The sequence below is a fragment of the Haemaphysalis longicornis genome, unplaced genomic scaffold, assembly GCF_048455015.1.
Source record: "Haemaphysalis longicornis isolate Haplotype H1 unplaced genomic scaffold, Haemaphysalis longicornis Haplotype H1 scaffold_7, whole genome shotgun sequence".
Lineage (NCBI taxonomy): Eukaryota > Metazoa > Arthropoda > Arachnida > Ixodida > Ixodidae > Haemaphysalis > Haemaphysalis longicornis.
In genome coordinates this window covers 13,096,943-13,111,968 of record NW_027526422.1, presented here as the reverse complement: position 1 = coordinate 13,111,968, position 15,026 = coordinate 13,096,943, and the positions used below count along the sequence as shown (strand labels likewise).

The window sequence follows — 15,026 nt, the reverse complement described above, 5'->3', positions numbered from 1 at the left end:
GAGTAGGGAAACGCGGTTCTATAAACGTTCAAGTAGGGTGCCTCGATTCACGCGCGTCTTCGCCGTACGGCAGCGTTGGCATCGAGACACCTGGCCTGGAGCAGTGGAACGCGGTAAATTTAAAATGATTTAAGGAAACCTTTGGCGTCTATACCTTGGGAGGAGCGCGACGCAAGGTGGAACAACATGAGAGGTAAGCGGGAAAGCGAAGGGATGCATTTACTTGGGAAAAGTGGATGAAGACTATCGTCTTTTGTCGACATTTGCAGCGAAAGGAGCAGATACGCGGCCATATTTTTCTCCCGGAACATAACTATTCATTCCGGTGCTTCAAACCTAGTTTTATTTTATTACGCAAGTACGCCCTTTGGCATAACATAAATGTATTGTAGCAGTCCCATCTCCACAATGAAGTCTAGGAGGGGCCGGTATTGGAGACCATGCGTCCAGCGGCGAAGATCAGGTGGTCGTCCTGGGTGGTACCCAGGAACGCTCATGTGACGAACTCGTGCTGCCTGGAGGCCCGAGCATGTCCCCAGGAAGTGGTCCAGGGTCGCTTCAGTGACAGGGGCTTTACAGAAGGGGCATGTTTCTGGAGGAACTTGACCCCGGCGAGACCTTTATAGCAGGGGTCAAAGCTGCGCCCACGCGGCGGGTTAAACCGCCAGGAAGGTCCGACCCACGCGGAGGGAGAAGGGCACGCGTGGAGTGCCGGAGAGACTCCTTGTGAATGATGAGGGTGTCACTCTGCGACAACTGGAGCTGGGGTAGCGGCCTAGCCACCCTCTGGGGATGACAGGCCACGTCAGCGTCAGTGTGGGCAGGTGTCGAACGTCGATTCCACAGAACTCGCACGGGGCACGGAAATGAGTTCACAATGCGCTGCACATCGCAGGTAGAGTCGAGCGACTTGGCGACGCATCGGAGTTCCCGGACTGCCTTTGTGGAGTCTGTGTACAGCTGAAGGCACGACGCCGGTTTATGTGTGGGCGAGGCTCTAATGAAGATAACCCATCCCGGATGGCGAGAAGTTCAGCCATGATTTAAGGAAGAGGTGCCTCGGTGACGTATGAGCAGGTCTGCTGCACTTCTGGATGAGTGGGGCACACAAGGCTGGTGTGTAGGAGATTTTGGGCCATTCCTGCGTGGACGTACACTTGCATTGCATCGGCTGTGCCATCCGACTCCGAGGGAAAAGGGTTGGGCTGCAGGGACTGATTATGAAAACGGCACATCCGGGTCAGTGGCCGGTTGTCTATGGATTGGCTTCGGCTCCTAGGGGGGAGGTCAGGGGATTTTTGTAATATAACAGGTTACTTGGAATCGAACTAGTGAGTCAATGCCGCAGCAACGGGAACTGTTTGAATTTTTAGGCGACGTGCCCTCCTCCGCTGTTCAACAAGCTCGTCAAGGGTGTTCAGCTGGCTCTCCGCTTGTAGCCTTGGAATAGGGGTCAGACGAGGCAGGCCTGTGATAACTCGCATAGCCTCTCGGTTTACAATTCCCAGTAGGTCCCAGTCCCTTCGTGTGGGCTGCTGAAACTGAGCTTGGTATATCAGCCGGGGTTGCAAGACAGATCGAACTAGGATGCGTGTCTTTTGGGAGATCCGTCGGAAGAGATGAAGCGCCTTGGAGGCTTTACCACGCACGCAGCGGATCCACGGAGCCGCGGACCCAGAGGCGTCTAGTTCAACTCCAAGCGCTCGCATTGACGATGTGGGATTGAGGGCATGACCATTTAAGGCCAAGGTGAGTGGCGCCTGGGAAAGACGACGTCGGCCCCACCTATTTGTGATCGACATGAAGGTCGTCTTTGCAGACGAAAGTGTCAAGCCGATCTTCGCACACCAATGCTCCGTTTTGACTAGGGCCGCCAGAAGGCCTGCCTTCTGTCTGTTCAAATCTGCATGTACTGACCAGACTGTAATTTCATCGGCGTAGATGAGAAAGAAAATGTCCGGAATGGTAGCTAACTGCCACGCGAAAGGAAGGAGTGCCACATTAAACGACACTGGGGCCAACACAGAGCCCTGAAGTACTCCCCGCTCTAAGGTGAAATGCCCTGCCCTTTCCTTGCCGATTCGTATAGAAAAGGTACGACTGTCGAGGAAAGACCACACCAAGTTGCAGACCATTACTGGGACTTTCAGCTGAGGTAAGATGGTAAGGATCGCTGAGTGACTGACATGGTCATAAGCCTTTAGGACATCCATGGTTAGGAGCTTTCGTATGCTGCGAGCCCTGCCACCGAAAAGTACCATGTTCGAAAAATGTTCCAGGCCATCTTCTGTACCGAGGTGTTGGCGGAAGCCTATCTGAGCTGGATGATACCACAGGTAGCACTCAAGCCACCAGGACATGCGAGTAGCGAGCATACGCTCCAGCAGCTTGCAGATAGTGCACATCAATGCAATCGGCCTAAGGTTACTCATGCGTTCCACTGGCTTGCCTGGTTTTTGTATCGGCACCACCTCCGCATGTTTCGAGGAAGCTGGGAGCTCCCCTGAGGCCCAGATGGCGTTGAGTGAGTCAAGCATCCACTGAAGAGCTTCATGGCTGATATCGTCTGGTCCAGGAGCTGTGCGCAACTTTGCCTGGTCGATGGCGGCCGCAAATTCCGCCATTGTAAAGGGCCCTTTTATGCCACCAATGTTCAGGAGGGAGGTAAAGGTGGCCGATGAATTGTGGTGGAGCCTGGTCGAACGCCGGGAAGAATGATTTGGCTAACTCTGGGGAAAATTGATTTGGCGTTTTCCCGGAGGCAACACACGCACTAGTGGCAGGGTCCGGTGGTCGTGCACCAGCTTCCATGCTGCGGAATGTCCGCCAGATGGAAGATGTCGTTGAGGACGGTCCAATGGATGCACACCAATCTAACCACCTTTGTCTAGAAAGGCGCTTCTCGTGGCGGCGGGCAGCGGCTGTGGCACGATTTAAAGAAGCTCGCAATTCTGGAGATCCTGGATCCCGGTTCACAGCCCGTTCACCTCGATGACGAGCTGTCCATAATCTAGCCCATAAGCTGCCCATAAACGTAGTTGCATTGCTGCGTGTATTATTTACGATGACGGTGATGACAACGGCGACGACGGTGGGGGTGTTATGATGATGACAATGACGCCGACGGTGGGGGTGGTATGATGACGATGGTGGTTGCGGTTATGGTATGATGATGATGATGATGATGATGATGGGTGGTGACGGTGGTAATGGTGCTGGTGACAATGGTTGTGGTGACGGGGGTGATGATGGAAGTGATGGTGGTGGTGGTGGTGGTGGCCGCGTTGGTGGCCCTATATACAGTATTCTGCAGTGCATGAAGCCACCTTCATCCCATCACTTTTCCGTGTTCAGTTTCTGTCATTATATACCTAAATGTCAACTTAAACAGTTAGCTTCCATTTCCTTCATGCCCTGTTATAAAATGCCGCAATAAAAAAATGCGGGGAGCTATATAAAAGTGGTGTATAATGGTTTTAAACAATTTGCCCCAATCGTAACCCCTCTTCTCTCTTTTTTTCATGAATGAGAGTGCGCATTGAGTATATTTCGTCACTTCGAGGCTACCGGCGCGCAAAAAAAGAAACTGTGTGGCTGGTGTTACTTAACAAGCCTATCCCGTTTGAGTTCATTGCATGTGAGCAGTCTTAAGTTTGTGTGTATGTGAGTGTTTTTCTTCATCATAGCGCGTACTTCGATTTCAAAAAGCAAAATTAGATAAGCAAAAAAAGGATTCTCTTTAACGAGAAAACCGCGAATCGCTTCTAGTACAAAATTACCCCTTGTTATGGGGGAAGTTCAGAGGTAGTATTAACCTAAAGATAATCTAAAAAGTCTGCATTGCCGCCTTTTCTCACGTCCCATCCCGCTGTTTTTGATGTACTGCGTTATTTCTGCGACCTTCCCCTTCAAATTATCAACGCGAAGGCCGGCCTATTTTTTTCCCCTGGAAACATTAATCGATACTTGACTGTTCTCATACCACGAAGTAACTCACGTTTTCTCACTCACTCATACCACGAAGTAACTCATGTTTTCTCACGTTTTCTCACTCAGCCATGGTAACTCACGTTACCACGGCTGTAAGCTTTTAGGTAACCGGTATTCTAGTAACCAAGTTTGATCAGAGCGGAATAAAACCCTAGCCAACAGTTCGCGTCACTGCAACCTAGCTAACCATGTCCTTACACGCTCAGCTTTCATTTACTCGGCCACCCCGAAGAGCTACGAAAGAGGTAGAAAAAGAAATCTTACTGATCCAGGAATTTAAAAAACACAGCTCAGAAAGAAGCGGCTAGTAGTTACCACAAAAAAGCTCGTTGCCTCTTAGACCACATCCCCCATTGAAACTTCACGCTGAAGCCTCGTTAACACCGGAAATTGGCTCCAGCAGGACTCGTTGCCATGATTAGTTGTTCCGTATCATGTTTTTGCTGCACAACACGCCTGTCTTGCGGCGGAGAATAACATTTTCGTTTGCTTCGTACTTTTTCTCAACAGCGACTACCACGTGTAACTTAAATTGCGCTTGAGGAAGCGCTGAGCTCTTTCTATGGGCGGTGGCTGCTCTAGAAAACTCCGCTGTGCCCTGCTGCACAGAGCTCTTAAGTCATTGCGCAAACAAGCCATGCGAAATAGAATTTGCGCCTCAGCCTCTTCCTATAAACACACGCCCTGCCAACCTTTCTAAATGGGCATAAGTGAACCAGCACAAACGAACAAACTCGGAAAGGCCATCTTAACGCCCGAACTGAAAAAATAATGAGTAAGCCAGGCGCTCCGTCAAACCATGGCGTGTTCACGGTTCGAAGGCGCGTAACAACGTACTTTCTGAAAGGACGAAGCTGAAGGGGCTAACGAAGCGAGAATTTTTAACAATAACAAACCAGACAAGAAGAGGAACACAAGTAGTGGGAAACAATGTTCTTCCCAAAAACACGGAGCGCTCTCGCGAACACGACTAGACGCAAGTTGCCTAGCAAACTATAGCCCTTTGAAGTGCGCCGCTTATGACTGCAAATTTCAAAAACGCTGCAGCCTCACTCGGAATGCCCTTATTGCAAAGAAAGCAGAACGCTGGATATCAGTAGGGTAAGCACAAAACTGGGGCTTTCTAAGGGAGGAGGAGCGAAGATACCGCACGCGAGTTTAAACAAAACTGCAAATTTGATCAAGTTGGAAGACGAGTTTTACGATGTCATGTGCCAGAAGATCCGGATGTCTAGATACTTTATTTTTGCTTACCAGCTTATAAGGGCGTGTATAAAGCAATAAAAAGAGTAATATTTTTATTTCTCGTTCTTTGCTCGTTCTTTATTCGGCAACAGATCTGTTAAAGATGTTTGGGGAACAAACAAAAAGCCTCAGGGGATCGGGCTTGACAACAGCCTGTGCCCTACGTCGGATGTTTGTTTATCGGTATTTGTTTATTAGTACTTGTTTTTGGTATTTGTATTGGTGTTTATTGATTTGTTTATTGGTATTGCAACGGTATTTTGGATATTAGCAAGGTTTTTTATCTGAATTACAAAAACACGATGCCCGAAAAAAGTTTTTGGCTGCTACGCACCAAACTTACACCTGCGCTACGAGGCGCGAAAGGGCGGCGAAAACCTACGGGTTAAGATCAGCAGCCGTAGTCGGAAATCGAACACGCCTCCCTGAACAGCATAGTTCAATGTCTTAGCCACTGAACGCCAGGATGGGTAGAAAAAAACCTTGGTTGATTTCTCTGTCATAGGAATCGGTAAAACACGAAAGTGAAATGTGCAGCAAAATGTGAAGCTGAGCGTGATTTGCGGGTTGGCGGCTGTCTTGTGGCGGTGCTTGGCGAGCGGCGACCTGCTGTCGGGTCGCTTCGGCAAAGGCGTACTGACTTCATTTCAGCGACGGAAATGACGTAGGTGAAATCTTTGTGTATCCGGGAATAAAACACTTTCTTGTTAAAAACCTTTACTTCTTTAATGGAGCGAATATCAAGTAACTCTTAGAGATCACGGGACACGTGCAGGGTATTTGTCTACAAGTTTTAGGTCTACCTCTCCGTCTCATTTTCTTCTTGTTTTCCTGTTTTGCTCTTTCACGCTTCAAGATTCTATCACTACCACTTTTCGTGAGGATTTAAACCTTAATTTTAGATGAAACTCGGTTAATTCATTTTGGCATAATTGTCACCGAAATCATTGGCATTTCTGGGCTTGCTATTGCTGTATGCTATTGCTATTAGCTATTCATATTTGACTTTCAAGTCGCTATTTTACTTTTAGAACAAGGAGAGGGGATAAAAGGGATGAATGGTGGATGGGAAGGGTGAGGGAAGTGAATGTACGTAGTTCACCAACGCAAATGTGTGACAGAGCCGGAAGATTGCCAGTAATACTCCCTAGCAGGGTGGCGAGTTGGGCGAGTTGATGTACTTGCATCTTGTGGAACAGCGCGAACTAACAGGCACAGCGCTTGTCCTGTTCACTTCTTTCTTATTTGTGTCCTTGTTAGGTCGCGCTGTTCCCCAAGATGCAAATACTCCCTAGCCCTGGCGATTTAAAATTAGTCCGGCCTACTTGTTCGTTCGTTCGTTTGTTGGTCCAGCCGCTTTCCCGCTGCACAGCGCCAATTTTTCCTTCAAACCGAAAATCGTGGATGGAGTGGAAAGGTGGTGAAAGGGACTCAAGGATGGAGGGGGAAGTGCATTTTGTTCGTCGACGCAAATCTGCCACACTACCACAGGATTTCCAAACGTCCTACATCGACCATCAGTGGATATGAAGTTTTTACTGTTTTTTTTTTTCTGTGCTCAAGGCACGTAAGTTTAGGCGTACCTGCCCTATTTGATGTCTTGACGACCCCTCTCGTTGCCAGGTGGATTATCCGGCACGATACCCAAGATACTGACAGGCATGTCGGTTTCGTTTAGGATATTTCGCTAAATCTGGTATAGTGGAAGCCTGTCCACTGAGAAGTCCCTGTACTCGGGACTTCTCGGCACCCTCGAAGACTCGGCACCCTCATTGGCCAGGGGCCTCGCAAGTGTAGCTACGTCACGACTGAAGCGGACGCGAATTGGACATTTCGGAAACGGACGCAACTCCTTTACGGTGACATCCACAGGGATATCCATTCAATAAAAGGTCTAGCGACCCGCTTCTGTTTAATACGGTATGTAGTGGACAGGGGGGGCCAGCGATTCCACTCTCGCTCCTTCGCTGCTTTATCTGCGTCTAGAACAAAACTTCAGCGATAAAAACAACAGATAAAACCGCCTGGGGCGATGGTCGAATTAACAAGGTGGTGGGCAATGCAGGGCACGGCGTTGTCCGCCGCTGGACCATGCCCGAGCAGACTTCCTGGCGTTGTATCAGCGGTCTTTGCTGCGTCCGCATGCTCTGAAACATTGAGGCTTGGAAGCTTCCAATGGCGGTGCCACCATTGTGCGGTCTCACTCTGTGTCGCGATTCCCGGCTTGCGTATTGACATATTCGCTAGAAGCGAGAGTATTTTGTTCGAATAGTTTCGAATCGAACAGAATACTTTGCTATCGCTAATGCAGAAATTGAGGTTTACGATGTCTGGAGTGAGCTGAATTGAGGGTAAGATAAAAAATAGGCAGAGCTAAAAGCTTCGTAAAAACCTTTTTATGACACGAAGCAACCGCAACAACAAGCAAAATGAGAAACGTTTTAGCTCAACTAATTCTTTTAAGGTAGGCTCTACACAAAGCTACAAGGATTGAGTATTAGTGGAGGTGTACAACCACTACTATCCTTACAATTACTATTATATTATAGTTTTGCGATAACGATCTTATTAAATATTGTTCTTTCCTTCCTATTTCGTGCTGCTGAGTTCAAAAGCACGGATTCGAACCCGGCCGCGTCGGCTGCTCTTCTGATTGAGGCGAAAAGCGAAAACGCCCGTGTGTAGAGGTTCCGGCGCACGTTAAGGATCCCCAGGTGGTCAAAATAAATCAGGAGCCCTCCGCCACGACGTGCATCACAGCCTGGGTGTAGCTTCGGCGCGTAAAATCCTACAATCACTCAATATTTCATTATATCACTGTTACAGTACTTATTTTGTTCCATAACTATTGCTATTGCTAATCTGACATACAATAGTTCTGGCACTTTCCCTGGGCAGCACAAAAAGGGGCCAGGATTTTAAAAACTTACGAGCACTCCCTCAAATAATACCTAACAGACATGGTGCCAGGATTCATCCTTTGCAACCCTTTGCGCGTGGGCCCAAGCCTTAGCACTGAAAATGCACGAGTCTTGCAATGTATTAAATGCAGAGCATTTCAGTAACTCACGATGTCACCCGCGTTGACGTCCGTAGTCCGCACCGTCGTTGTCCCTACTATATAAAAAAAAATACTATCCGGCGCCCGGTTTCGATCACTTGACCCTGCGGGTGGAACGCAATGTACATGTGCTCTACCCACTGGGCCACAAAGCCGACACGGAATGGGACACTACGAACGCGCCTTATATCGTTGACTCATTCAAATTACTGCTGACGAGCGCTCTCTCGTCAGAAGTTGCCACAAGTGCAACAACATTAGCGTAACGCAAACTACTTAACGTCGTGCGCCCCCGGGAATGCTCTGCATTTGATCGTGCCCCTCGCGAGGGGGATGTTTCACTGCGTCTTCTTTCGGTCGCGGGACCCGTGGCGCCATCTGGCGGAGGCGCGGCACAACTCGTAGCACTTTGAAAAGATGCGGCGCCAGCCAGCTGTTAGAGAGTGTTAAACCTGAGCCATTTTTTTTTAATACATTCGTCGCAAATGTTCACACGCGGCGCTCGCTCGCACGTTGCGCGAGTACGTCAGGATGGTACAACGCGAAATTCTGCCTAATATTTTGTTCCTGTCTTTCCAGGCGTAACATTTGAGGCCTAAACATTTGAATACGGAATCTGTCGAGGAAATGCGAGGAAATGTCGTAATTTGAATGCGGGTTTTGGTAAAAGCTTGAACTCGCAGGACAAAGCGTTCAGACCACTGCGTAACAAACGTCTCCAACATTCGCCGCGGTTACAGCAGCTCCGTATCAAGATGGAAGCTCTTGCATGACGTCGGGTGTCCTTGATGCAAAAGGAGGTATTACTTCAAAATTACTACGGAGGTCACCCATCATTTCATGGGAAAGCTTAACCCGGAGCCCTCCACTACGGCGCGCCTGATCACCTGTGTAGCGACGGCGAGTTAAACCCCACAATTACACAATTTCATAAGAAAACGCAGATCTCTGAAGCAGTTCACAGGCTTTATCCTCTCCGACCTTGTTTAATGTAGCGATGATCGGGCTTCCAGGGCGGCTGGACGAAATAACAAACCTGAATTACACCATATTTGCGGACGACTTGTCGCTGTGGGTGAACAGGGGTAGCGACGGCGAAATTGAAAGTACACTTCAGAAGGCCATAGATACAATAGAAAAATATCTTGAGCCGATCGGGTTGAAATGCTCGGCAGAAAAATCAGAGGCTCTTTTTCTACCATCTCCAAAGAGGAAAAGGAACAGTCCCCCTTCCAAGGGCTACGGCATTGCTTTACGAGTGAATGGAAATGCCATTCCGACCGTATACACACTATTAGAGTCTTGGGGCTGCGCATACAAACAAATGGCAAAAACACTGAAACTATCAGGAGACTTGAAGCGAGTACCAGCCAGACGTGCCGGTTACTTAAGCGCATTTCTAACAAGCATGTGGGGATGAGGGAGGCCAATCTCTTGAGATTGGTTCAGGCTTTCGTCATAAGTCGTGTAGTATTCGTTGCACCCTATCTCAAACTTTGTAAAACAGAGAAAGATAAAATTGAAATCATACTCAGGAAAGGGATCAAAACCGCACTAGGTCTTCCTCCGAACACCCCGACGGTAAAGCTTCTAAGACTAGGTGTATCAAACACTCTGGATGAGCTTGTAGAAGCCGCCACGGTGTCTCAGCATCAAAGACTTTTGAGAAGTAAAACTGGAAGGAACATCATGGAGTGCCTGGGATTCGAACCGTCTCAGTGTTCCAAGCAGACTGATATCGTACCTAGACCAACTAGGAATAGACTCATGATTATACCGCTGCCTAAAAACATGCACCCGGTATTTCACAAAGGCAGGCGAAAAATTAGGGTTAACGCCTTGCAGGCCAAATTTGAAGGGAGGTCTGATGTGCTATACACGGACGCTGCCGAATACGACAATAACAAAACCGCACACACAGCGGTAGTAGTTCGTGAGAGTGGAGACCCGGTCTCGTGCTGCACCGTCAAAAACACAAATGCAACCGAGGCAGAAGAAGTTGCTTGCTCTAGCAATAGCACAAACCGGTACAAGGGTGGTTGTTAGTGACTCCAAGGCAGCCATTAGGAATCATGATATGGGCAGGGTCTCTGCTGCAGCCGCCAAAATTCTCAGAGAAGGTCAAGTATCAGCAGATCAAATTTCACTGATATGGTTCCCGGCCCACCAGGGTCTGCGGGGGAACGAGAAGGCGCATGCGGCCGCCCGAAGCCTCACTTACCGGTCGATCGCAGCTGACTCACCGCCTCCACGCGAGGAACCCCTTCCTTCACGTGACGAACTAACGACATTCCAAGAAATAATTTCTCATTATAAGCTCGGTCGCAAGATCTATCCAGCGGCGGATAAACAGCTCAGCAAAAAAAAAGGAAGTTATGTGGAGGAAATTGCAAACCGGGGTGTTTCCGAACCCTCAGCTATACAGCAAATGGCATCCGGAAGTCTTTACTTCTAAGTGCACTCACTGCAATAACATTGCGGACCTAGCCCACATGGTCTGGACATGCCCTTTCTATAACGACCCGAACAGAAATGTGGAATCCTGGGAGATCTTATTACTCAACCATAAAGCAGAAGAGCAACGCAAAGTCATCGGTCTGGCCCTGACCGCCGCCGAATCCCAAGGGATTCCGGCCGACGGTTAGGGGGTGAATGGGTGTCTAGGCTAATGCCCTCTCCCTCGTCATTTTAGACGGGTGCAAATAAAAGTTAATTCTCTCTCTATCTCTCTCTCGAAGGTGCTGACAGGGTGTGCTTGTGGGTGACTACATTATCAGTGCGCGTTAGCCCAAAGCGAAGTGATAAGACCGCTCACCCTAGACCACCTTTTTCATCTTCCAGCTGCGTAACCAGCAAATGAATCTGCCGGATCACTGGCCGGGATAGTACAAGGAATCCATCGTACTAGCGAACATTAAGACAGGGACAAAGCTAAAGAGGATGCGAACCACACGCTGGGAGACGAACCACATGCGTTTTTATGATAACCCTTTTAAATAACATGTACTTCTTGGCGTTTTCTTTATTCTGTGGCATAAACTGAGTTGAAATCTAGCGTGTGGTTCGTCTCCTCTTTAGCCTTGTCCCTGTCTTAATGTTCGCTAGTACGACGAATTCCTTAGTCAGTAACCAACTATCCCAACATAGCTCTTTAGTTCACCTTTCCCCGTTCCATTCGGGTGCGTTAAGGAAATGCCTGAAACCACTGCTGAAGACAGCCGGCGTGTTCAGGCGGTGTTCAAAACTCCAAGTACAATATGGCTTGGGTTCAGTATTTTGTTGTTATTTATTTACTTCAGAGTGCCCTTGTCAGTTTTTTTTTTTTTGAACGCATACTTTCGGGTTTATGTAGGTGATACAAAAACGAGTTTCCCGCTTTTTCTTTTTCGACCAACATACATTCTAGTTTCAGCATTGTTGTCAACATAAAAGGACGCAAAATGACACGTATAAAATATGGCACTTCTGTTATAAAACTGCTACTGCATAAAGCTGTAACTGGAATCAAGAAACACGCACACACCTGCCAGTAAGGTATTGAGTGCACGCATCAACCGGACGTTTCACTTCGAATCAAGTCACCAATACTTTAACATGAATATACTATAACACGCATGGAAGCACTCACTCACTCACTCACTCAGACAAACACACACACGCGCACGCACACACGCACACGCACACACGCACGCACACAGACAGACAGACACACGCACGCACGCTCAGACACACAGGCATGTTCGTTTTTGTTTTTTTTTCACCCTACAGCTGTGCTGTAAACGGAGAAAATGGGCCTCCGTTCGATCTTTCATGGCCCTGAACATCCAGTGGCCCCATTTTTCGGGGGATTCCCACAAGCCGCCTCTCCCGTATGTGCCGTCTCCCCCGTACCTGCCCCCACCCTTCCAATCCATCCACACTTCAAATCTCTCTCTCTCTCTCCCTCTCTCTCTCTCTCTCTCTCTCTCGGCAGCGTCGGGAGATTGATTAGCTAGGCAGATGACTGCAGAGCACAACTGGGGGAAGTAGCCAAAGAATGTTAGTGGCATTAAAACCGCCTTGTCATGAGTCCTGACTTCCAAAAACACCGCATGACAAACAGGACAAGAAGAATAAAAACTTTATTTTATAAAATATGGGGGAGGGGGGTAATGTCACAGGACTGCCTCCCAATGACAAATTGGATTAGCGGAAAGCTTGGCCACCTTTGGGAGCGCTTGAGAGGCTTCCGCTACTTTAGTCGCTTCACAACTCGCTAGCTGTCGCCACTCTCCAGCAGTGGTTCCGCTGTTTCGTTTCGCGTAGGCTAGATAGCACTACCAGTGAAGCAAACACAGTTTGACTCGACGGCTCGACTTTTGAATGTGAAAATGTAAAGTGGGTGCAACACAGAACCACGAGAGTGCTAACACAGTAAAAAAGACACAAACAGGGGAACAGGTATTAGGTTGGCGCTGCATAAAAGATGTATATTTCGCACTGACATGAAACCAAACACTTTTTTACTAGAGAGATATATCGCCAGAATGGTAAAAAAAAAATAATTAACGGAAAATAACATTATGAAACAAGCGAAGACGTGATTGATCAGTGAAGCTGGTAATGTGGTGAGCGCTATGGCGCAATGGGGTTAGCAGAAGTGTTTTGAGGTTTCATGTCACTACGCTGCAGTGGTAAGGTGCTGTCGTGCGAGATCGGGGAGGCACTGCTGTGTAACACCGCATCGCGTCCAGACCATAAAGCCGGTCGTGGTCCAGACAGACCGAGCAGTCTTCGTTAACAGTATTCGTTCGAATGGCCCCTCACATTGGGTGTGAGCTACAGCGAGGCTGTTGTCACATCGACGAACGTCGTCAGGCGTCGGACGTCGTCCGCTTGGCTGAAGCGGGAAATGCGGCGGTGCCCAGCGCTCTCACATAGCGTTAATATGCAAAGCGCGTCAGCCTAAACAACAATCACCAGGCGCTATAAATCGAACATGACCTTCCTAGCGCTGCCCAAGGACGTCACTCTCGTGCCACTGTGTTCATGCCTGTGATTTTTTTTTTCTTTTTTCCGGCGGTTGAATCTCGCACTTCTGTATGCTCTATGCCAGTGCCAGCATTGCTGCTGGGCGCGACCATGTTTTACGAAGAAAGCGCCGCCAATAGATGTGCAAAAACAAAAGCAAGAGCTAAAACAAATTCCATGCGACTTCACTCAAGGTGGATGACCAGCGGAGCTGTTTGTGGGTTATTGGTGCCACAAACCACTCCGTTCAAACCACTCCGTCGCGTCGGGTAACATTCAGGGGTATTGTAGCGATACCGACGTCTTGCGTTTTCTGCCTCGCGGCATTGGGAGTCCCAATCCGATGGACATCGCGCGTACGCTTGGCTTCCGCGGCCCGATCATCATCGGTGGTCTCCTTGCGCCGCGTTCGCACCCATTTTCGGCTATAGTTTCTTAATGGTAGGCTTCATTGCGAAGCCCACAATGTGGAAAAGCCCTCTTACAAATACCAAACTTGCACCCATCCCCTTACTGTAAACTCCACTTCAAAACACAAATGTGTTGCTGGGAAGACATTTTAAAGGGGTCATGCAGACAAAACACACGTTTGATTCATTAGAGAGAGTGCTTCGTTATAATCATACTGACACCACATCTGACGTAAACTTTGCTCAAATAAGCTATATAATTACGACAAAAGGGAATGGCCCTGCGACTCACTAGCTCATTTCCCACACTAGAACATATGACGTCATATGCAGAGCCGTACGATTGGCTGGTGCCGGAAAAATCAAACGTAAGTTGTTAGGCAGGGCTTGTAAGCTTACATAACGAGCTATTTCCGTTTAAGTGTAAGGTATATTTATTTTATACCAGTAAGAATGGTGGGGTAAACAAAGGAAGCTACGAAAGTACAGTCTTTGTCAAAATTTTGTGGGCCAAGCCAGAAACGCGCAGGCTGAAAAAAATTCAATGTACAAGCTTACGTCCCGAGCGAGGCGGGAACTTTTTATGAAGAAAAGGTAGAGAAAACACCTTTCTTTCTTACTGCATTAAAATATTTTTCTTACATGTAAGGGTAAAGCCGATTCTTTGAATTCTTTGTGGTCGAGAAGGCTTAGTATTGGCCCACAAAATTTTGACAAAGGGTGTACATGTAAGCATAGAAGTACCAGTGCGTACTGCGTGCATTATGCTTGTGATAGCTGCACAGCAGTGCGGCACTTTGGGGTTTTCTCACATAACAGTGGCGATTGGCGTAAACGGCATTGTCTTACGGGACCCTGCTTGTCGAATACAGCCTTTGTTTCACGAAACGATTACTACCTACCGTAACAAAAAACAATCGTCATCATCATCGTCAACCTACTTAGGTCCACTCAACGTTTTTAGATTAGGTCAGTTGGCAAAGAGCGCGGCCTTCCAAGCACCGCGGCGCGGGCCGGTGCTGTCGCCGACCAGGCGGTGGCGCTGCGGTAGCGTTGAGATCGGTCTCGGCGCGTCGTCTGCTACTCCTTGCTTGGAAAGGCGCCGGCGGCGCCGGTGAACGACCACCGCACACCGTTAATGTTCTTCTTTGACATGCGAAATAAAAATTCGCTCTACTCTAACGCTTAAGTGACTGAGGGTTTGCAATTTTACCGACATTATAACGAGAAACAAGCTGTACTTAAGGAGAAAAAAAAAAAAAAGACAAGGCAAACACTGCACAGTCCGCTTGTCCTCGGCTGCTTCCCGT

General features: G+C 48.3%; 1 pseudogene; it reads left to right on the top strand.

Annotated features, from left to right (window-relative positions):
- Window positions 1–3,209: 3,209 nt before the first annotated feature.
- On the top strand, window positions 3,210–10,941 carry LOC144145038 (uncharacterized; annotated as a pseudogene).
- Window positions 10,942–15,026: the final 4,085 nt, after the last annotated feature.